The following is a 19688-nucleotide window of genomic DNA, read 5'->3' as shown; positions in this document are numbered from 1 at the left end:
GGCACCTCGGCTCCGACCCACGCTGGCAGCTCGAGTGCCGGAGCTCCGTAAGCGCGGTGCCTCCCTCGCCCCGCATCACCGCTCATCACCGTTCTGCACTTCAGATGGGAGATCTTCGTCGCACTTTCCACTGCGGGAGGGAGGAACGAATAAAACGAGCAGGCACAGAGTCGGGGCCAGCACAACTGCAGCACGGTTGGCCCGAACAACGGCTGCGAGGACCGGGGGTCGGCCGGGCCGGGCCGCCCCCCCCCTCCTGCGGTGGGACACGGACACGAGGCGGGCGGTGCCGGCACAGCCCGCTCACTCCGCGGCACCGCTCGGTGCCGGGCTCGGCTCCGCCCAGCGCCGCTCCCCGCCGGGGGCCCCCCTGCTCAGAAACACGCGGCGCCTGAACAGCCGCCAGCGCTAATCTCACGTCCTCCCGACGCGCGCACGCAGTCAAAAACGACGGCTGGCGGCGGGGGGGGGCGTCGAGCCAAAAGAGCGGCCGTCGTCCCTGGGTGGGCTCGAACCACCAACCTTTCGGTTAACAGCCGAACGCGCTAACCGATTGCGCCACAGAGACTGCCCCTGGAAGTCGCTTTTGCGGCACGGGTGATGCCCGCGCTGCCCAGCCCTGCAGCCGCGCCGTTCTCCTCCGCCCGGCTGAGCGAAACGAAACAAAACGCGGCTCCTCAACGCTACGACCTGCACGGCCTCGAAAGGGGGCTGAGCAAACAGAGACAATGGCGGGTTACCTTATGTTAGGCAATCCGAAAGACTGATCCCTCGTAGAATCGTTCACGTTCTTTTCCTGGGAAATATGAGAGAGCTGGGCTTGTTCAGGCTGGAGGGGTTATGGGGAGACCTCGCTGTGGCCTTCCGGTACTTGAGGACAGCTGTAAGCAGGGAGGACAAGGGGGAATGCCCACCATCAGTGGGGTTGGAGCCGGGTGGGTTTTAAGGTCCCTTCCAACCCAAGCCATTCTCTGATTCTATTATTCTAGGAAATAAATTCACAAACTGGTGTTAAAACAGTCTGCTCATGGCTGTTACTAATTCATCCATTACATGTGCAAATCAAAATGTTATTCCTAAATATAATGGCAAAATCACCCTATTATACTCAAGAGTAATGTGAAGTGACTGCAGGGAACTGTTACTTTAAAAAGGCAGCACCTTCCTGTGCGCACATAGGTCAACTACATTTACCTCCCTGGGTGACCGAATGCAGTGGAAGAAAAGCTAGCATTCCCATTTTTATTTTATCAAAATTTACTTCCTTCCTTTCCTTATAATAAATCAGTGCCTGCGGCTTTGTCAGGTACAAAGCTCTTACATTTAAATGTGAGTGGATGTTTTCCCCTTCTCTTTCACAGCCCTCCTGGATCTGCTTGAAGCCCTACAACATGGCTTGCTTTGCGTTCTCTCCCGCCTCTGCAGAGCTCTGCCTGATGGCATTGCTGCGCACAGAAAGCCCCCAGAGCCCATCATTTGAAGAACGTTTTAAGTTTTGGAGGGGCATCGTGCCCAGAGCGCAGCTTTTTGCAGCATCAGAACAGTTCCCAGGCTGCACCACTTCTGGTTTCTGCACGCAGGAGGACAAATGCAGAGCTCTGTGCTGTACGCCCGCCTTCTTTTGTGCATGAACAAGTGGGTGTGCAAACATAGATGGAAAGGGCAAGTACTACACTGAAGAAAGCCCTATATTTGGGCACAGATGTGGGGCCCTGAAACATTTTGCCCATCACTTGAATGAACACAAATTTGGCTATTTTGCAAAATCTGACTGCAGGCCAGACCTGAACAGGGTGTTTAGACGTGCTGACCCTCAGCACAGCTCTAACTTTCAGGTGTCTGAGAGGAACGCAGGAACTGCCAGTGACATCCAAGGCATCCCATCCAGCCCATAGGGACCAGATGAGTGCAGCAGGTCAGGCTGCAGTGTCACTGGCACCTCTCTTGTCAGCACTCTTCTCCATTGAGTCTTGGAGTTTTTCATCTGAAGTTTCACAAAAGAGTTTGAAGGATTTTTTTTTTTTTTTAAGAAAATAAAAGGAACGTGCAGAACATCTAATGTTATCTCTTCAGTTGAAACCCACAGACCAGCAAAAGATATGGGCATGGGTGACTTCCAGTGACTGCTAAAGCACTAACCAGTGAGCCATCATAACAGAGAGCAGCGTGGCTTATCTCTGTAAATGGGAAAGACTGGGTGCCTGCCCTCTGGAGAGGCTTTCTGGCTACACCTTCTGTATGGGAAGATGCCAAGTACTGCTTACAGTGTTCAGGAACCAGAAGGGCTTGCTTGCCACCAAAAGATTCTTGTGTGTCTTCTTCTGAAAAGTATCATTTCAGTCCTTACCAGAACGAGGACGTTAAAATAAACAGAAAACTAACATAATCCAATATTGCTATTAAAATTATTAAAAGCAGAGAATAAAATTTGCATTACAAAAACTTTATTTGTTTGCAACTGGAAACATCAAGCCATGAAAAGTACTATTTCTGAAGGATTCAAAAGGTTGGAAAGAACAAGTACTGATGGCCTTCCTCCATCAGCTCAAAAACTTCTGTTCTCTTCGTTCTTCAACAAAAATGAACTTAGAGGTATTTTTATTCAGTTGTTTTTTTATAGATTCACCATTTTTCAGATTCATACTTGTTACATTTTTAAAGATTTTATTACTTTATTCTTCCTAAACACATGTATTCTTTGGTCCGTTAGTTAAATCTGAGGTGCTATCTCTGAAAGAACATCTCTGCAAATAGGATTGTCTTAATTTTAAGGCAAAGAACAAGACTGAACAACAGTATTTTACTGACCTCTCCAGATCATTTAGCTCTGGCTTTTCCTATATTACAGGTCACACAAAAGAAGGCTGTATCTAGATGAACAAGTCCAGAAAATGTGGTGTGTGGCTAAAAGCAGACTGTTGGGTAACCTGCAAGTCAAACACCCTCCCAGCCTCCATGGCCACGCTTACCGAAGGGAAATGGCACAGACTGCCTGGGTCTGGAGCATGAGAAGTGGAGCTGCACTCATGTCAGGAGAGACAGAATGTTGTTTCAGTGTGACTTGTGACAGAACTACAGAACAGCCATTGCTATTGCCTGTAATTTAGAGAATAGGCTGCATCTGTGAACAAAATAAGACCAAAATCAAATAGAGAGGACTAGACTTCAGATCTTACCTGACATTCTATAAAGGGGATTTTGCACTGCAGTTCCCTGCAATCTTTGTGCTCTGACTATTGGAAAAGTTTAATCATTATGGTAGTCACTTTAAACAACTTCCACAAAAAATAACAGCAACAACAACAAAAAAACCTTTATTTTCAGGCAGAGCTTTAAAAGAATGGAAAAGAAGAACATGTTACTAGCATAAGAAGTGAGCGCAACACCAAGGAGTGTAATAATGATGGTTCTCACATGGCACTTATTTTTATTGTGGTAAGAAAGGGAGAAATTTCCTTGCAGGTTTTTAGATCTGCACCTGCTGAGAATGCTGAAGTGTTCTTACAATAATAGTGAGTATGAAGAAAATATGGAACAGAGGAAAGCACAGGAATTGCCAGTCTGAGCTCTTGGGAGCAACAACCTATTTTCATCTTTCCTGAACTCCAGGATTAGATTTCAGTTCTTGACGTAGGCCTCAGCTCAGGAAGGCAACTATATTCAGAGCAACACTGAAGCGTATGTTGACTACAAGAACAACCTGTTTACTGTGGAGTTACAAAAGTGTTTTAGAGCAGACTTAAAAAATTAGAACACAAATATTGCATCCTTGCCATGCTTAGGAAAACACATCTCCCTGAAATATTCTCACCAGAAACACCAGACTCAGTCCCAGAAGTTACTCTGAGTGCTTCTGCTAATCAGCTTTACATCTGTCTCAGTGCCACATTTCAGCCAGAAGCAAATGTTCGTAAGGAGGGCAGGAAAGGCAGCAAAAAAGGAAAGCCCGAGTAAGTCTTGTGGACCCACTCCAGATTTTTCCACACAGGAATCCAACATGTCCTGCCAAACAGTAATCTGAAGAAACCTGTTCTGACAGGTTGAATAGGAAACACCATTAAGGCCTTTGCTTAATTAGATGGTTTCAACGGGATCCAACGTAAATTTCAGGTATCAGTGCTCTTTTCTGGATGCTTTTAAAGGCTAAAGCTTCTCCTGTGTTGCCTGCTAGAAGAGACCCGTGTGAAAGATGACAGCTGGGGTCTGAAGAACTATGGCGAACCCATTCTATTTCAGTTCCTCCTGTTACACGTTTTAGCAGCTATCAAAAGATTAGCAAGGCTTTCCAATCCTAGAACTCCATGGCCCAAATAGAGGAACTGGGTGGTTATGACCTCATCACACCCATCATGAAAACAAACCTCAATTGCCACGGTTATGGTTGGCACCATTCTGACTGTCAGACACCTCCATTGCAAGGAAGCTGCTTCTGGCACTGTTCCCTGTTTGCCCCTTGCAATGCAAGTAGCACCCTTCTGTACCCCAGGGCACAACGCATTTTAGTAGCCTGAGCATGCAATAATAGTTTCTTTCTTGAAATTATAATAAGGATGGCATTCAAGAGACTTTTTTTGTTTCTCATAAGGATTATGTAAGTGATACACGTAATAACTTGGTAATACACAAGAGAGGAATTCTTTTTCTCTCTGATTATAATCAATCCTTTTTCTTCATGTGGTCCCAGACATGGACAAGCAGTTGAGTAGCTGGGTCTAGACAAAGACTAAAAAGTAAAATGAAATTAGATCTCACTCTCCTGCAATTCAGTGGGAGCAAGAAAAAATGAGGATGTTTATAGTTATGTCTGTTAAAAAAAGGGGCCAAGAGTATCTCCACTGCTCTATGAAACTTTATGATCACTTAGCATAGGCAGGAATTTGTGTGGGCACTGGGATATTTAAAGAGAGAACCATTTAAAAAAAAAAGAACCTTTATGCTCAATCTTGACAAGTACAAGGTAGGGAAAGATAATGGCATAGAGAGTGAAAGACAAAAAAGGAAAGATTAGAGGAAAAAAAATTGAACAAAGAGGAGTGGGAGGGAAACAAAAGGATAAGGAATCAGAAAAGCAAGAGGAAATCTGAATAAGCTCAAGTGGGCCATATTCCTGCTGCTTCCCAAGATTTTACAGTGGAAAGGAACCAACTTATTTTTGCAGTTTCAGCAGCTTGTGGTGAGATTGAAGGCAAAAGGAGAATGAAGAGGGAACTGACCTCTCTCCAATTGCTCCTGTCCTAATGGATGGTATAATCTCCACTGCAGCAAAGGAACAGAGAAGGCACTGACTGAGTTGCTCTCAGCTCCCTGTCCCCTCCTCCTCCTCTTGGCCCCCAGCTTCTCAGATCTTTCTATTAAACTTTTAATAGTGGGGACCCCCTCACTCAGGGCAGCACTGCAGTCATTCATTAGTGTCCACCTAGGGAACAAATAACTCTTTAGCTGCACTGTAGGTGTCCAGCTTGCTTTATGCCTGGAGGAGGATTTGTAATCGAAACAGGGAAGTGCAGGAGCAAGGAGAAAAAAATGGGCAGTAATAACCCGTGAACTCGCCTTTCATTCAGGTAACACACGAGACACGTGTTAATGATTTTAGCTTAAGTACCGGGCAGAGAACTAGCCATACACTAACCAGGCAGAAACCACCTGTATGTTCCAGTGTAGCTCAGCAGGGACTCCTTGGAGAAGGGAGAGTTAGAAGGAACTTGCTGAATGTGCAGGGAGTTATTTTGTTGTGTACTTCACTGCTATTCACTGCAGAATCCCTTTTCAGATTTCTCCCATATGGATCCACAAGCTGAGGTTTGCTCAGGTCTTGTCTTTTAGCTCTTCTGCACACAGTATTTCTTTAGCTGGGTTAGGAGAATCCATGAATGCTCAGACAAAATGTGCTGAGCTTTTAGCTGCTGTGTTGGCTACTGGGACCACAGCAGCAGCAAGCTAGGCACTGCCATGGAGGACTGCTTCAGACCTCGTGGCCTAGATGGCCAGGACCATTATGATGATTTTTAAAGACAAATTAATTAAAACAAATACAAATAGGTAATTAGTTTTGCTTCCTATAATTTCTGTCCAAATGTACATGTGTGCGAAACCAATCAGTCTTCATCTAAGCACTCTCCTTCCTTTTCCAGTTTCTCAGTGACCACTGGCCCCACCAAGATGAAGCCACCTGCCTGCTTTGCCAGTCCCCAGGATGAACGCATCAGCGTGCAGCGTACAATAGGCAGGAGACAGCTGGAGAAATGCAACAGAAGATCTCAGGAAAGAGAGGGGTGCTGATACCTCAAGGACAGTTTGTTTCCTTTTTCATCCCTAAATATTTACAATCAATACAGCTTCGGTATTTCGCAGGCTAATCAATAATGCAGTGACAGTGAAAGAGATGTGAGGTCTTCTTAGCGGCTGCAAACTGGCAATGATGCTTTGATGGCTCCTATGGAGGATTTATCATTTCTTGGATAATCTCCTGCAGAACACTGTGGGGTCTGAGAGTTTAATATACGATAAGGCTATAAGATGAAAACAGGACAGATGATTGCAGTTTATCTTAGTTCCCTATAGCATCATGTGCCTAGGAAATTGAAGGTAAAGCAGAAGCGTAATATGCATCTAAAAGTACAAACGCACTGTACAAAGACAGTTGGTTAGCTTTATTATGTGTCCCAACAGGTCCTTATAAAGAAGGACAGGCCAAGGGTGTTACAAGAAACCACAATCTTGTTTTCCGGTTGTCCTTCCCATAAGGGTCTTCAGAGGACAGAAGAGGGATTTCATTATTATTAGAATATATTATAAAATATTTCAGGGATATACACAAGCTCTGTCTCTCCACAAACATGCAATTCACAAACTCCATAAGATACATTTCTTTGGGGAAACAAAAACAAAAACAAACCACAACAGCTTGTCCCTAAATAAAGACTCACATGCAGCACTTAACAAGCAGGAACACGGGAGGCCACACCCCTGCAACTGAAAGCAGTTCGATCACTACCCAGACCTCAGCACCTGGCTCAAGCCACCAGAGCTCTTCCTGAGAAGTGCCATCCCTGGACTCTTCCATTCAGCCATCTCTTCTCTGCACGGGGCAAAAGAAAGAAGAAATACAGGCTGTGCACAGCAGCGTGTTCTGTCCTCCTTCTCCTAGGGACTGTTACGTAGGGCCCTGACTCTAAGCAGGGTCAGCAACACAGGAGAACTCATCAGCCCACCTGCCCAGGAACCTTCTAAGCCTGAAAGGACTAAAATGATTTCTCCATCCTTTCTCTTTTCTTGCTTTTCCTTCATCATATAAAAGCATCTCCAGATTTCCTGTGGTTATGTCATAATTAGACTGATAAAAATATATTTTAAGAAGAAAAGGTATATTAATAGAAGCAGCAGTATATCCCCACTGAAGAGACTCGTGATCATTGTGCATTACAACCTGTTACAGCTTTGCATTTTCAAAAGAAGACAATCCGGCATTTTTGGTTTATCACACAGCCTGGCAGTAATTGCAGTATCATTCACTTTTTCTTTCTTTTTTCACCACACTACACGTTAATAAGCTGTATGCATGCTCTATTTGCACAGGTAACTTCCTAACTGTAAATACAAAGTATGAAAAACATATGAGATATATAGCATATTTTTAAACCTTATAAACCTGCCTACTCTTGCTGATACAACATTAACTAGCTTTTAAATACTCTGCTCACACTTGGAGCACGGTAACAATTGCATTCTTTATGTATTATGTATTGGTATTTCCAGATTCTCAGAACTTAACCTTTTTCTTCTTTGCAATGTATCCATAGAAAAACAGAAAACAAACAGGTGTGCGTGAGTCTGCCAGTGCACTTGGAAAATGTCATTCTTTTTCAAAATTAGAATAATCAACTCTGCTGTTAAAATCTGTGAATTCTCAATTAAGCTGTCAAGCAGCCTTGGAATTGCTCATTTTCTGAAATTCGTTTATGTTTTTAACTTACAATTTTTAAACTTGTTAAAGTATTATGCCAAAAATATTGAGCCAAAGGATGTTAAAATTTATGATGAAGTTAGCAACAAAAATTATGCCTATGGTCTTTTACAGGTCACAGAATCCAATCTGACAACATACACACAGATTTGTAACAAAACTGGTCTCATAAGACCATGGAACCCTCTAAAAGCAGCATTTCTGTCCTCTTCTGTCGTCTGCCTCTTGGCTTTTGCAGCTTGGTAGGTGGAGACCATTTCTATTTCATACAACCAGCAGTCATTAAAGACACCCACCCCCCAATATTTCTCTTAAATTGCATAAATTAGAAAATTGTTCATTTCCTCTTCCTCCAGCTCTGTTTTCATCTATGATGGATTTAGAGATGTTTGGCAGAAAATGGCAAGAGATTATCCTACGTACAGATACGCCTGCTGAAAACAATCAATGAATTAAAAATAACCACGGACTGCAACTGACCTTTCATATAACCCGATATATCCCCATATTTATGACATGCCTTAATTATGATTAGCATTTGTCTTAATGAAAACAGCGGCAGAGCACAATATTTAGCATTTGGTTTATATTATTTACAATTTCAGCATTCTGTTTACAGAGGTTTACAATCCCCAGCCTGGAAATCCTACTCAGATGAGCAACTCAATCTTATGTAAGGATTCTGACTGAGAGCCGCAGGACTGGTTCTTTAATTCTCATCTAAACACAAGATGAACGGGTACACAAATATATGGATCAGTTTAGGTAGTGGACGCATCCTTACTGGAGACAGCCTGTCTGCTATCTGCAAAGGCTTGATTAGCAGATGAGTACCATAATGCTAAATGCAAAGTCTTGACGGGATCCGAGAGCTCTGCAGTACTTCTGATGGAAGCACAGTACAACCAGCATCACACTGCACAGACCGATCCCTCCCCAGAGACAAACGTGTTCACCACCGTAGCACCGCTATCTGCATAAAAACATTTTGCAATATTATGTTGTAAATGTTCATTCTACTCAGTACAAAGGTCAAAGACAAGAACGTATTAAATCTGAGTTGAGCTCTAAGTGAGGGTATACACATATACGTTTTATCTATCCTAAGTCCAGTTTTGAAGTAGAATTATCGTGGTAATGTACAGCCTAGGCAATCTGATTTATAAAACACAATTTGTTCATTTTGATATTAAGTAAGGGGAGAAGTGCAACTATGAAACATACTTCTGTGGCTAGCAACTTGTTTAGTTTTGAAAATCATATTCTGTTCGTAGGTATCAAGGTACTATTTGGAGGGATTTGTAAATAACAAATCTTAAAAATGCATGAAATAAATATTAAGTGTCATATAAAAACATGATTGAAATTATACACCTATCTCGTTCAGAGTAGATGCAACTATTGTTAACATCTTCCCCACTGGTGCATTTTATTTTCCATTCCAGTGCATAAAGGTTTGCTTGTAGGGTTTGGGCACGTAGATTTTCTGACATGTTAGGGGTCAGGCCCTACAAACACTCAGGTAACCTTCCCCAGAGGTACGGTCCAGCTGAGCCCCAGAGCTTCCCATCCCAGTAAAGCCGCTCATGTGTCTGTAGAATGAAGCCCTAAGTATAGATACCGATACACGTAGCTAAATGAGATCTGGTTACCAGTTTCCCAATGTGGCAATCTCTACTAGACAAAGCAACAAAGGAAAGATGACTACTCTTGTGTGAGCTGCAAATACCAGCCATCATACCACTGAATAGGTTTATTTTATTAATAGTATATATTTAAAGTCTTTGATACAAGTTTATTTTGAATGATGAAAGGCTGGTAAATTCTTAATAGATAATAACCAGCAGTGCAGCAGTTCTTTGATGGTCTGTAATTACCCAAGTGTCCATTACTGAAGTGGCAGCAGCAAACAACTACTTGCTGTTAGTTTATTTTTATTCATAACTTGTACTTTAGGTAAAAATGCATTAATTACAAGCAAAATAAATTTCTTAGTTGAAACATTTCCTACAGGGACTTTTTTTTTAATACATTAATCTAGCTGAGATATGCATGACATTTTAAATGGAGGTTAAAATGATGTAAATAAATCATAGAATCATAGAATCATCTGAGTTGGAAAGGGCCCCTAAGGGTCATCTAGTCCAGCTCCCCTGCACAAACAGGGATGCCTACCCTAGATCAGGTGCTCACAGCCCCATCCAGCCTGACCTTGGGTGTCTGCAGGGAAGGGGATTCCACCACCTCTCTGGGCAACCTATGCCAGTGCCTCACTACCCTTAGTGTAAAAAAAATCTTCCTTATATCCAATCTAAATCTCCCCTGGTTTAGTTTGAAACCATTTCCCCTTGTTCTATCACAACAGACTCTGCTAAAGAATCTGTCCCCTTCTTTATTACAGCCCCCCTGTAGGTACAGAAAGGCCACTATCAGGTCACTTCACAGCCTTTTCTTCTCCAGGCTGCACTGCCCCAGCTCTCTCAGCCTGTCCTTGTAGGAGAGGTGTTCCATCCCAGGGATCATTTTTGTGGCCCTTCTCTGAATGCGCTCCAACAGGTCCACATTTCTCCTGTACTAAGGACTGCACATCTGGACATAGTACTCCAGGTGACATTTCACAGTGTAGAGCAGAGGGGCAGGATCACCTCCCTGACCTGCTGACCATGCTGCTTTGGATGCAGCCCAGGATACGATTGGCTTTCTGGCCTGCAAGGGCACATTGCTGCTCATGTCCAACTTACCATCCACCAGTACCCCTAGGTCATTTTTGGTAAACAGGATTTGATCACATTTATTTCTGTATGGGATTATCTTACATTTTCCACTGAAAAAATACAGAATAACAGGAATTCCAGAAGGGTACTGATTTTAAAACTTTCTACTGATTTGAAATTTGACAATAAAGCACTGTACCCTTTCTTCTGTTTTTATATTATTTAGCAGAGGTAACATCTTATTCAATAGTTCTTAAAATAATTACCCTCAGAACTGCCTAAGCAGGAGGAATGGCAAAAGGTTTGAGGTTCACAGGCTTTAGCTCCAGTGATAAAATGCTGTGGATGAAGGTCATGTCCTTTGGAGCCGCATGTGAGAGGCTGGATATTCAGAAAAATTCCTTCTCAGAAAGGTCAGGTGCTGGCACAGGCTGCCCAGGGAGGTGGTGGTGTCACCATCTCTGGCAGTGTTCAAGAACCATGTAGATGTGGCACTGAGGGACATGGTTTCTGGGCATGGTGGGGATGGGTTGGAGTTGGACTAGATGATCTCAGGGGTCTTTTCCAGCCTTAAGGATTCTGTGATTCTTTGAGAGCCCCTGATGTGAAAGCAGCACTGGGCTGACAGGGCCTCTCTCCTCCCTCAGCCCCGTACTGCTCTGGCCGCCCCACCACCAGCCGTTCCCTGCCTCACTCCTACCCTGACTCTTCAGTGCCAGCTCCTCTTCCTCCCATGCAGTGGGTTTCTCCCACTTCTTCCTTCAGAATGTCTCCTCCCCCAGAGCTGCTGCCCCAGCTGTTGCCCCGGTGCCTCACAGCACAGTTTTAGTACTGCACAGCTGCCCTTTGGAGACAAAGAGGCAACAACTGCCGCACACCAGAACCCATGTGGAGGGGCTGCCCAAACTCCACGCTGCAGACGAGGGACGGCTGCTCCTCCTTCTGCCAAAGGCTAAAGGCTCTCACCCTGATGTCACTGGCAGCAGGATCCAGCTGCCCGCAGCAGCGAGGGCTTGCAGATGGCGGGGTGGTGTGGTACAAAGGTATGGTATGGGACACACCGATCTGATGGCACGCGGCAGGGGAAAAAACACCACCACAAGAAACAGTTGGACGCACCAAAGCATTTCAGCTGCTGTTTTATATTGTGCTGTCACACGGGTCGTCTAGAGATAACTGAAAATAATATGTACATCTGAATTACAAAATGCTGATTGTACATACTGCGAATTTCAGTTCTATATAAGGAGCTAGCATCGTGAAGTCCAATCACTAATATTAAAATACACAGCAAGACAATTAACATTCTGTTTGCTGACTGATAAATCTTGCTGGTAGTTGCTTCAAACACTTAAGCTGGGAGTAATTACAAATTTCCCTAACCAAGCCCGCACAGGGACACATTTGGCTTGCATTGCCTTCAGGGCAGTGTTGTCCGTTCTTCCTCGCTCTGTATAAATGGGAGGAATAAGCACGACCCTGCGTTACTCTTGCTCCGCTGGAGATGTTACCCTGCGGGTAGGAGTGCCGGACTGCCAGAAGCAGTCTCCTAAGGGACCGCTTCTCACGCGCCCCTGCAGCAGCGCTGCTGAGCGTGGGCTTGTCACAGTCTGGCCCCTATAATCCATTAACCCAATCAGAGATCAATTCCTGGGAGAAGACTGTCCCATTTTTTGAGAATTACTTTCTTGCCAGCACTGTAAATCTAGCAATAAACTGTTGCGAAACTCTATCCTCTCTCACATTTAAAAGGGCTTTGCAGAAAATGGCTTTTGGGGAATAGGGAGACGCAGAGACATCTGTCTGCAAATATTCTAAGAGGAGCTTTTCTACCTGAGACTAAAATTGTATTGTTATGTTATTTAGTATTTATGTAAATAGTAGCATTGTTTTTAATTACATGATTACCATTATTTCTATAAAACATCATTTTGTGTGGTCATTTCCAAAAAATTGTATGCAGGAATTTGTTAGTCGTAGCTACACATTATCATCAAACATACATATTTATAGCTCTCCATTTGCTTGAATGCTCCACATAAATAGATGCTCAGTGCTTGTCATGTTCCTTGTCTTACAGTTAATATGAACAAAAGAAGAACAACAAAGAAAGAACACCACTAATATTTTTTACAATCTCAGCTGAAAACATAAAAGTTAGACGTTCAGGCGTTCATAGGGAAGAACCACCAATGTGAAGGCAGCAAGACTGAGCTACGCTTTGCTTTTCTGCTGCTGATTAATACAATGTGACAGATATCATGTGAGTGGGGAGAAAAGCATTTAAACCTAATGTTATTTTTATATGTGTATTTTATGCTGAGGGACTGATTCAAAACCAGTTGCATTTACAGAAAAGTTCTAGCATGCAGGAGCTCCAGCGAGAGACGAGCTTTAATTTCTTGGCTGCAGGAACCTGGTCAGGGATACAGTTATACATACCCTGTCCTGTGTCACAAGGGTCAGTATCTACTAATTCCAGTGGCTACCATTACAATATTCAAGCACCAAAAGTTTCAGATCAGAAGCTGAAAGTTTGAGACATTTATGAGTGGGAGCAGAGACTCCTAATTTAAACCGTGTGTGACCTCAGTACAGCATTTGGGGGTTCAGAACGTTCCTATGTACCTTGCTTAATACTGCAATTTTACAATACTCCCCCACTTCCAGCCATAAAACTGTAGATTGATTTACCTTATCTGTAAATTGTAAGGGACAGATCTCTGATAAAAGCAAATTTCTGCGACTGTTTGAACCAGAAACATGCAAAATAGTTTTCCTAAACGCAAAGTCAGAACTTTAGAACAACCCTTCACCTAACCTCTAATTCCAGTGATAAGTCAGCCTTTTCCACAGCTGTGTATGTTTTTCAGAAAGTGCTTGACATCAGAATGATCCTCTACTTGTCACTGATAATTCCATCAGTGTAAAATAATCTTATAACGGGACATCACAATAATCTGTCTTAATCAAAAACTTTTAAATTTTTGTACAGTCCACTATCCACTGACTGTAATAAAGCATATAAATTGTCCAAATACCTTATTATAACTCTTGCATACACTTTTGCCTTCTTCACGCATTATATAATCGTGGAAAACTGTCATCTGCTCCTGCTCCCACTGAAATCAGGGACACGTTCTCATTTGCATCACTCACAGTTGGAGAAGAGATCAAAACCAGAGTCCTTGCAAACAGGTATCATGTGTGCCAGACAAGCTCCGAGTGCTCCTCAACTTGCTGGAAATACCATTTTTTCTTCATGATTAGCTCAGAGGGCCCTCTCAGAAGAGTATGAGCATGCACAGCACCTTCCACATTTTCTGTGATTCCGTCCATTAAGATCTTCCACAAATATGGCATAGACTAAAAGATTCAAACCCAGAGCTTTTCACAATATTCATTATGAAATTACTTAATAAAGTGCACTGTTAATTGGAAACAGAAGACCTTTATGGTGTGATGTCTAATTTTCTCTGGTGGGAATTAGCATATTACTGATGAGCAATGTTTGGCACAAAAAATTTGTTTCATCATGTGTACACTCTCTTCAGCCAAAACTCAGCGTGCTTACAGTAATACAACCACAAGAAGTGTGGTCAAATATAATCAAACCCTCGGCTCTTACGCAGCCAAAATATTCGTGATTTACATGATGATTTTGCATAAGGGTGTCACTCTTAACATTTCAGCAGCCCTTCTTGTATATGTAATATTAATAAATCAGCTGACAAGGAAAAGTCAAACAAACAAAGTAGCGTATTTTAATAGTATGCAAAAATGTAATACATGTGACAGCTACCTGGTTGTGTTTTGGTATCAGTGTGAATGCATTTTTAGATTAGTAAGGTTAAGTCTGGAGAAACTCAAATTCTTTGCGTGGATTCTGCCTTAGATAAAAGGACACATTTTCTTCAGAGTATAAAAAAGAACGTTAAAGTTTTAGTGAGACAGAATAGTGCCATAACTCAAGAAAATTAATGCCATGAGCAGTTCTTCCTCTCTTTCTGACTGCAGTGATCAACAAAATAAATGAAGAACAACAAGAGAGAATCAATGCAAAGGCTGCGAGAGCAACTCCCATTTCTTAAACTATTAATTTTGTGCTCAGTGTCAAAGGCAATGACAGTAAGCACTGAATAAATACAAAAGTTCTTTGGGATTGCCGTTTTTTTTTTTTTCCAAGATGAAAAATGCACTGGCTTGGAATGTTTATTTGAACCAGCTGTATGGTATTACTATAGAGAGTCAGGAAGTTAATATATTCTTTGGAAGTCCAGTATCATAATAAGTTATTCTAGCAGTCAGAGTGAACAGAGGACACGCAGTGTGATCTGGCAGCCCAAGCAGAGATACTGCACACACTCCTAAATTCCAGCTATGCGGCAGCTATAAGCTATCAGAACTGTGTCTTGCTCATCATTAGAAGAGTGACTGCTAGAAAGAAGGAAGCGGAATTAATATTGGCAGTAACTAGTACACGCAATGGGACTGATCCTCTCTGAAATTAATAGAATGAAATCTGCTGATTCCACGTGGCAGGACCAGGTTCATTGCTTACTGCGCTTCTCATTCATTACGGTATGTTATCCTGGGTGTTGCTCCCCTGTGATTTAGCCAGCCACGAACAAAGTCCTCATTGGTGTAGTGCTGGTGATACAGCAACATGTTGGGATACGAAGCAGTGGAAAATCAAGGAAAGCTAAATTTTGACAGAAGCTAATATGGAAGGGCTGTAGAGAAGGAAGGGTATTCAGATATTCCAGTTGAGAAGAGCCATGAAATCTGTTTATATTCCGAATCTCTCCCATAAAACTATTAATGGCAAAATCCTTCAAACCGCTACAGTCAATCTCTCAGTGACTATTTGATGGCTATGCTAAGGCAAATCAAATTATTCTCATAATCAAAGATAAAATACAACACATTTTGCAATCTGTCAAGTAGAAGATCACTTACTTGTACTATTAGAATCTAAAAATGAACCGCCATGCTTCAGTAATAATAATTTTACGACACAAAGTTAAAAGCAAATTAATTTAAAGCTAGTGCAGTATTTCAAGGCTAGATGTGTCTTCTTATGGCAAGACGATGCAGGAATGTGGGTTATGACACTCAACATCCAGGAATAATAGGGTAAGTTGAAGTTACCATAACAGATGTTTTGATTTTATGTCTGCATTCCCTTACTGTAGCTAATGTTGTCACAATCTTTGAGTTGCCTAAATATGGGTTACTGTTATCAGCCACATCCCATCATTCTTCAGCAACTTTCCTAAAAAGGGAAGGGGGAATTTTCTTTGAGTGACAGACTCAGAAGTGTGACAGATGCAGAATTCACCATTTTTTTTATCCTCAGTCTCCCATGTAAAATACAACACAGAGCAGTTCTGGAACACCTCTTCTTTACAAGGACTTTCTGCAAAATACAGCCTTTATCTAATTTCTTTTGTCTCCGTAGAGCAATAAAGACATTAACAATGAACAGAAATCTTAACATGTGTTAAGAATTTGTCTGAATTTATTTATGCTTTAAAGTGCTTTATGTTTTCAGCTACTCTATCTTCACTTGTTTAAATTACAAAAATATTTTATTTTCCAAGTCATGACAGAGGCATATTAGAGCTTGGTTAATTAAAATAGTATATCCATTAAATATATAGAAATGCAAAGCTAAGCTCTTCACTGGTGTAACTGACACAGCTACATAGATCCAACAAGGCTTCACCAGCTTGTAAGAGAAGGTATTTTTGTCCATAACATCACTCTAATAGATTGTCTTGTAAATAATAGATTAGACAAACAAGCACTCCGGTACTTACATTTTAAAAGACATATTATCTACCTGATACGACAACTCATTTTAAATTAATCAGGTATTTTACTATGCTCACAAACTATGTAAAAACTGTACTAGGTAACCCTCTTCTGGGTCCAGTATAGGGTATTCTAAATTCTGACTGCTGTGTTTGGTTTGGTTTGGTTTGGTTTGGTTTGGTTTAGTTTGGTTTGGTTTGGTTTGGTTTCTTCCAGAAGACTATAATGCAATGATAATTTATACTATGACAACTATATAATTAAATTAGATTACTGACATAAAAGGCATATTTGACTTTGTTTCTATAAGCAAACTCCTCATGGCATTTTCTCCAGTGGAATACATCACCGTGACTCTAGTGATGTGAGCAGATGGCAGGAAGCACAAAGGAGGACTGTACCTCCAAGCTGGCCCACCATGACTAGCGCAGCCTAATCAGCCCCGTAACTTCTGTGGCATGAACAACTGATGGCACTGGAAGTTCTCGCCCTAACAAAGTGAACAGGTTATTCAACCCCAGCACTGTTTCTTTCTCTTCTGGCTTCTGTTCATCACAGTCACATTCAAGAAATCTCAGATTTTCTGCCAAATGATGTTCTCTGGTTTTCTCTGCCCCAAGAGACATGGGGGAATCCAGACCCATCCTACTATTAACTGTTTCTGAGAGATTTTTTTGTACTTTGAATCAAGACAGTGGCTGGAAAATTAAGGTCCCAGCAAAACAGGCGGAGGAAAAAGGTTTCTGACAGTTTTCCCTGACACTGGGAGGACTCCGCAGATGAATGCATTCCTTTTAGTCTCATCATATAGCATGAGAGAGAAAAATCCCACCACAGAACCTCCCAGGGTTTCCCCTCTCAGATGGGCTTTGCTAAGAGAGGATGCCTTGACAGGAACAGATGTGATAACAAATGACCTTTAGAATTGCACCCTGAGAGCTGTTGACCGTTTCCTGAAAGCTGTTCATCCTCCTGAGCTCCTGGCTTTAGTTTGGAAACCTTGAGACCCTGGCATACAACTAAAAGGGGTCAAAAACAAGGAAAAAATAGAGTATAAGACTTAGAACCAGAAGAAAGCGGGGGGTAAAAAAAAAGTGCATCGTGCTTCACAGTCGTCTTTTGCTTTTAGACATAAAAATCATAAATCTAAATGTAACACCACAACTTAGTGTTATTTATTCAGCCTCAAATCAAGGAAAAAAAAATCTAAGATGAACAAAAGCCTATCAAAATTACAACAGAACCAAAATGGAGTTCAAAGCTATTCAATTTCTCGTTCCAACCCACATTACATGCCATGTATAATTTTGGACACCGCAATACCTGTAACTCCCAGTGAGTGTGCTCGACGTGCCGCGCAGCGCCCCAGCTCGCCGCTCTGTCCCCGTGGCTGCCCGTGGCGACCAGTGTGCAGAGGCAGCGCTGCAGGGGAGCGGCTGTGGGGCACACGGGTGGCTGCAGGCGGGCAGAGCGAGATGGGCGTTCTTTATTTGTTCCTCTCGGACCTCACCAGCTACAGGGAAAAGTTTCTCAGCAGTGATTTCTTGTAAAGCTCCTTGAAATCAAGGCTATGACCATATCCATGAGTAACATGGAGTAAAAGTCACATTTCACACAAACGCTCGCTTAGGTTTATGTCGATGACTTCAGGCTGTCTCAGCTAAGTTTCCTTGGAAAAAAAAGGCTCGCTCACTCCCTGGCATTCCGTTTTTAAGGCAAGTTTGAGGGAAAAAAAATGGCTCTGTTAATACAATGATATGCTACATCTCATTCACTGCCTGGGAGAGAGAGAGAAGAGAAAAAGGGGAGGGGGAAGCAGGAGACAGAAGGAGACGGAAAGCAGAAGCTGAACAAAGATGCAGCATCGAGAGACAAAACGAAAGGAGGGATGACACCGAGGAATGTGCAGAACATGCCTCTTCCTACACTGCTAAATCTAAGCACACAATCTCACAAGCTGAAATGAAAAACACGGTCAGGCACGTTTGATTTTACCCTTACAGACAGTGAAATGATTTTCTCTATGATTTTTTCCCTGTCACTTCCTGTCCTTCCCTCGTAACGCCTTCTCCTTTCTCCCTCGCCTTTTCTCCGTTGTTCTGTTTTGCTTTGTTGTTTTTTTTTCTCCAGTGCCATGTTGCTTTGTTCCTTTCCCTTTGCTTCTATCTGCTTCTTTCTTCCTCTTCCTTTCCTCCCTTGCTCTCCATTGTCCTTTCATTTTTCTTACCATTGCTCTCTCATGCGTTCCCTCAGCACATGAAGGACAGGAGCACAAATAGTGGAAAAGCTTTCTCTTTTTCTTTTTTCTTGATGATCCTTTCTACTCCCATGCAGTTTTGACTGCTGTAGCTCTGTTAGGTTTAAAATACACATGGGGAAACCACTTGTATTCCCATGTGTTTTAGAACTATCTACAGTAGCTCATTGCAGGAAAAACATGTGGGAAGGGAATGTGTCGGAAAAGTTGCCTGTTCTCCCTCCAACACGTGGGCCACATTTAACAAGGTCAAGGGACAAGTGTGGCTCACAGGCATTAGTCTGACTGGTACTATAAAAGGATCTGGCACTCTTCTTTCTTTTACCTGCCTGCTCTTTGCAGTTAATCTCTCACCAAAATGCAGCTTATGGAGTTTCAATCGATCTGCTTTTATTTTTAGGCTGGGTGATCAGCTTAACGTATTTGAAAAACAGCTTATCATATCTTTCTTTCCTCATCTGACAATTCCAAAATAACAAAGGATAAAAGTGTAGCAACAGGAAACCTTTTTTCCCTTTGTCTTTCATCCCGCATGAGAGCATCACGCACACTGTGAGTGAGCAGGTGAGGGTATGCCTATTAAGGTGGTCGTCTGCTCCTAAGGCAGAATTTTTTTCTGTGGAGTGTCCCTCTGAACTCTCTTTCTACAAGACTAAATTCACACAAAATATCTGTGAACTGCTGGTTCATGTTATGCACATTTTGACACCTTTCAGCTGGCTTTCGCAGATTTTCAAAGCACCTGTTCCACTACAACCTGTCTTTTTGGCAGCAACCAGTGCCAGTAAGTTCCTCATTTTCTTTCCTCCTTCACTCAGCTAATAATATATATATATAAAACTACAAGGAAGCAAAAGGAGGCAGACGCTGCCCAGTTCCACTATATATCAGACCATACTTCCTGCAGGAAAAAAAAAAAAAGTGTTTGCGTTGTTGT

General features: G+C 42.4%; 1 non-coding gene across 1 annotated transcript; it reads right to left on the bottom strand.

The window, feature by feature from the left end:
- Window positions 495-568, bottom strand: TRNAN-GUU. The gene has a single exon. It is a non-coding gene; the product is annotated as a tRNA-Asn (tRNA).

Source organism: Numida meleagris, chromosome 2 (genome assembly GCF_002078875.1).
Source record: "Numida meleagris isolate 19003 breed g44 Domestic line chromosome 2, NumMel1.0, whole genome shotgun sequence".
Taxonomy (NCBI): domain Eukaryota; kingdom Metazoa; phylum Chordata; class Aves; order Galliformes; family Numididae; genus Numida; species Numida meleagris.
Note: the sequence above shows the minus strand (reverse complement) of the source record. Positions and strands in the feature narration are given on the sequence as shown.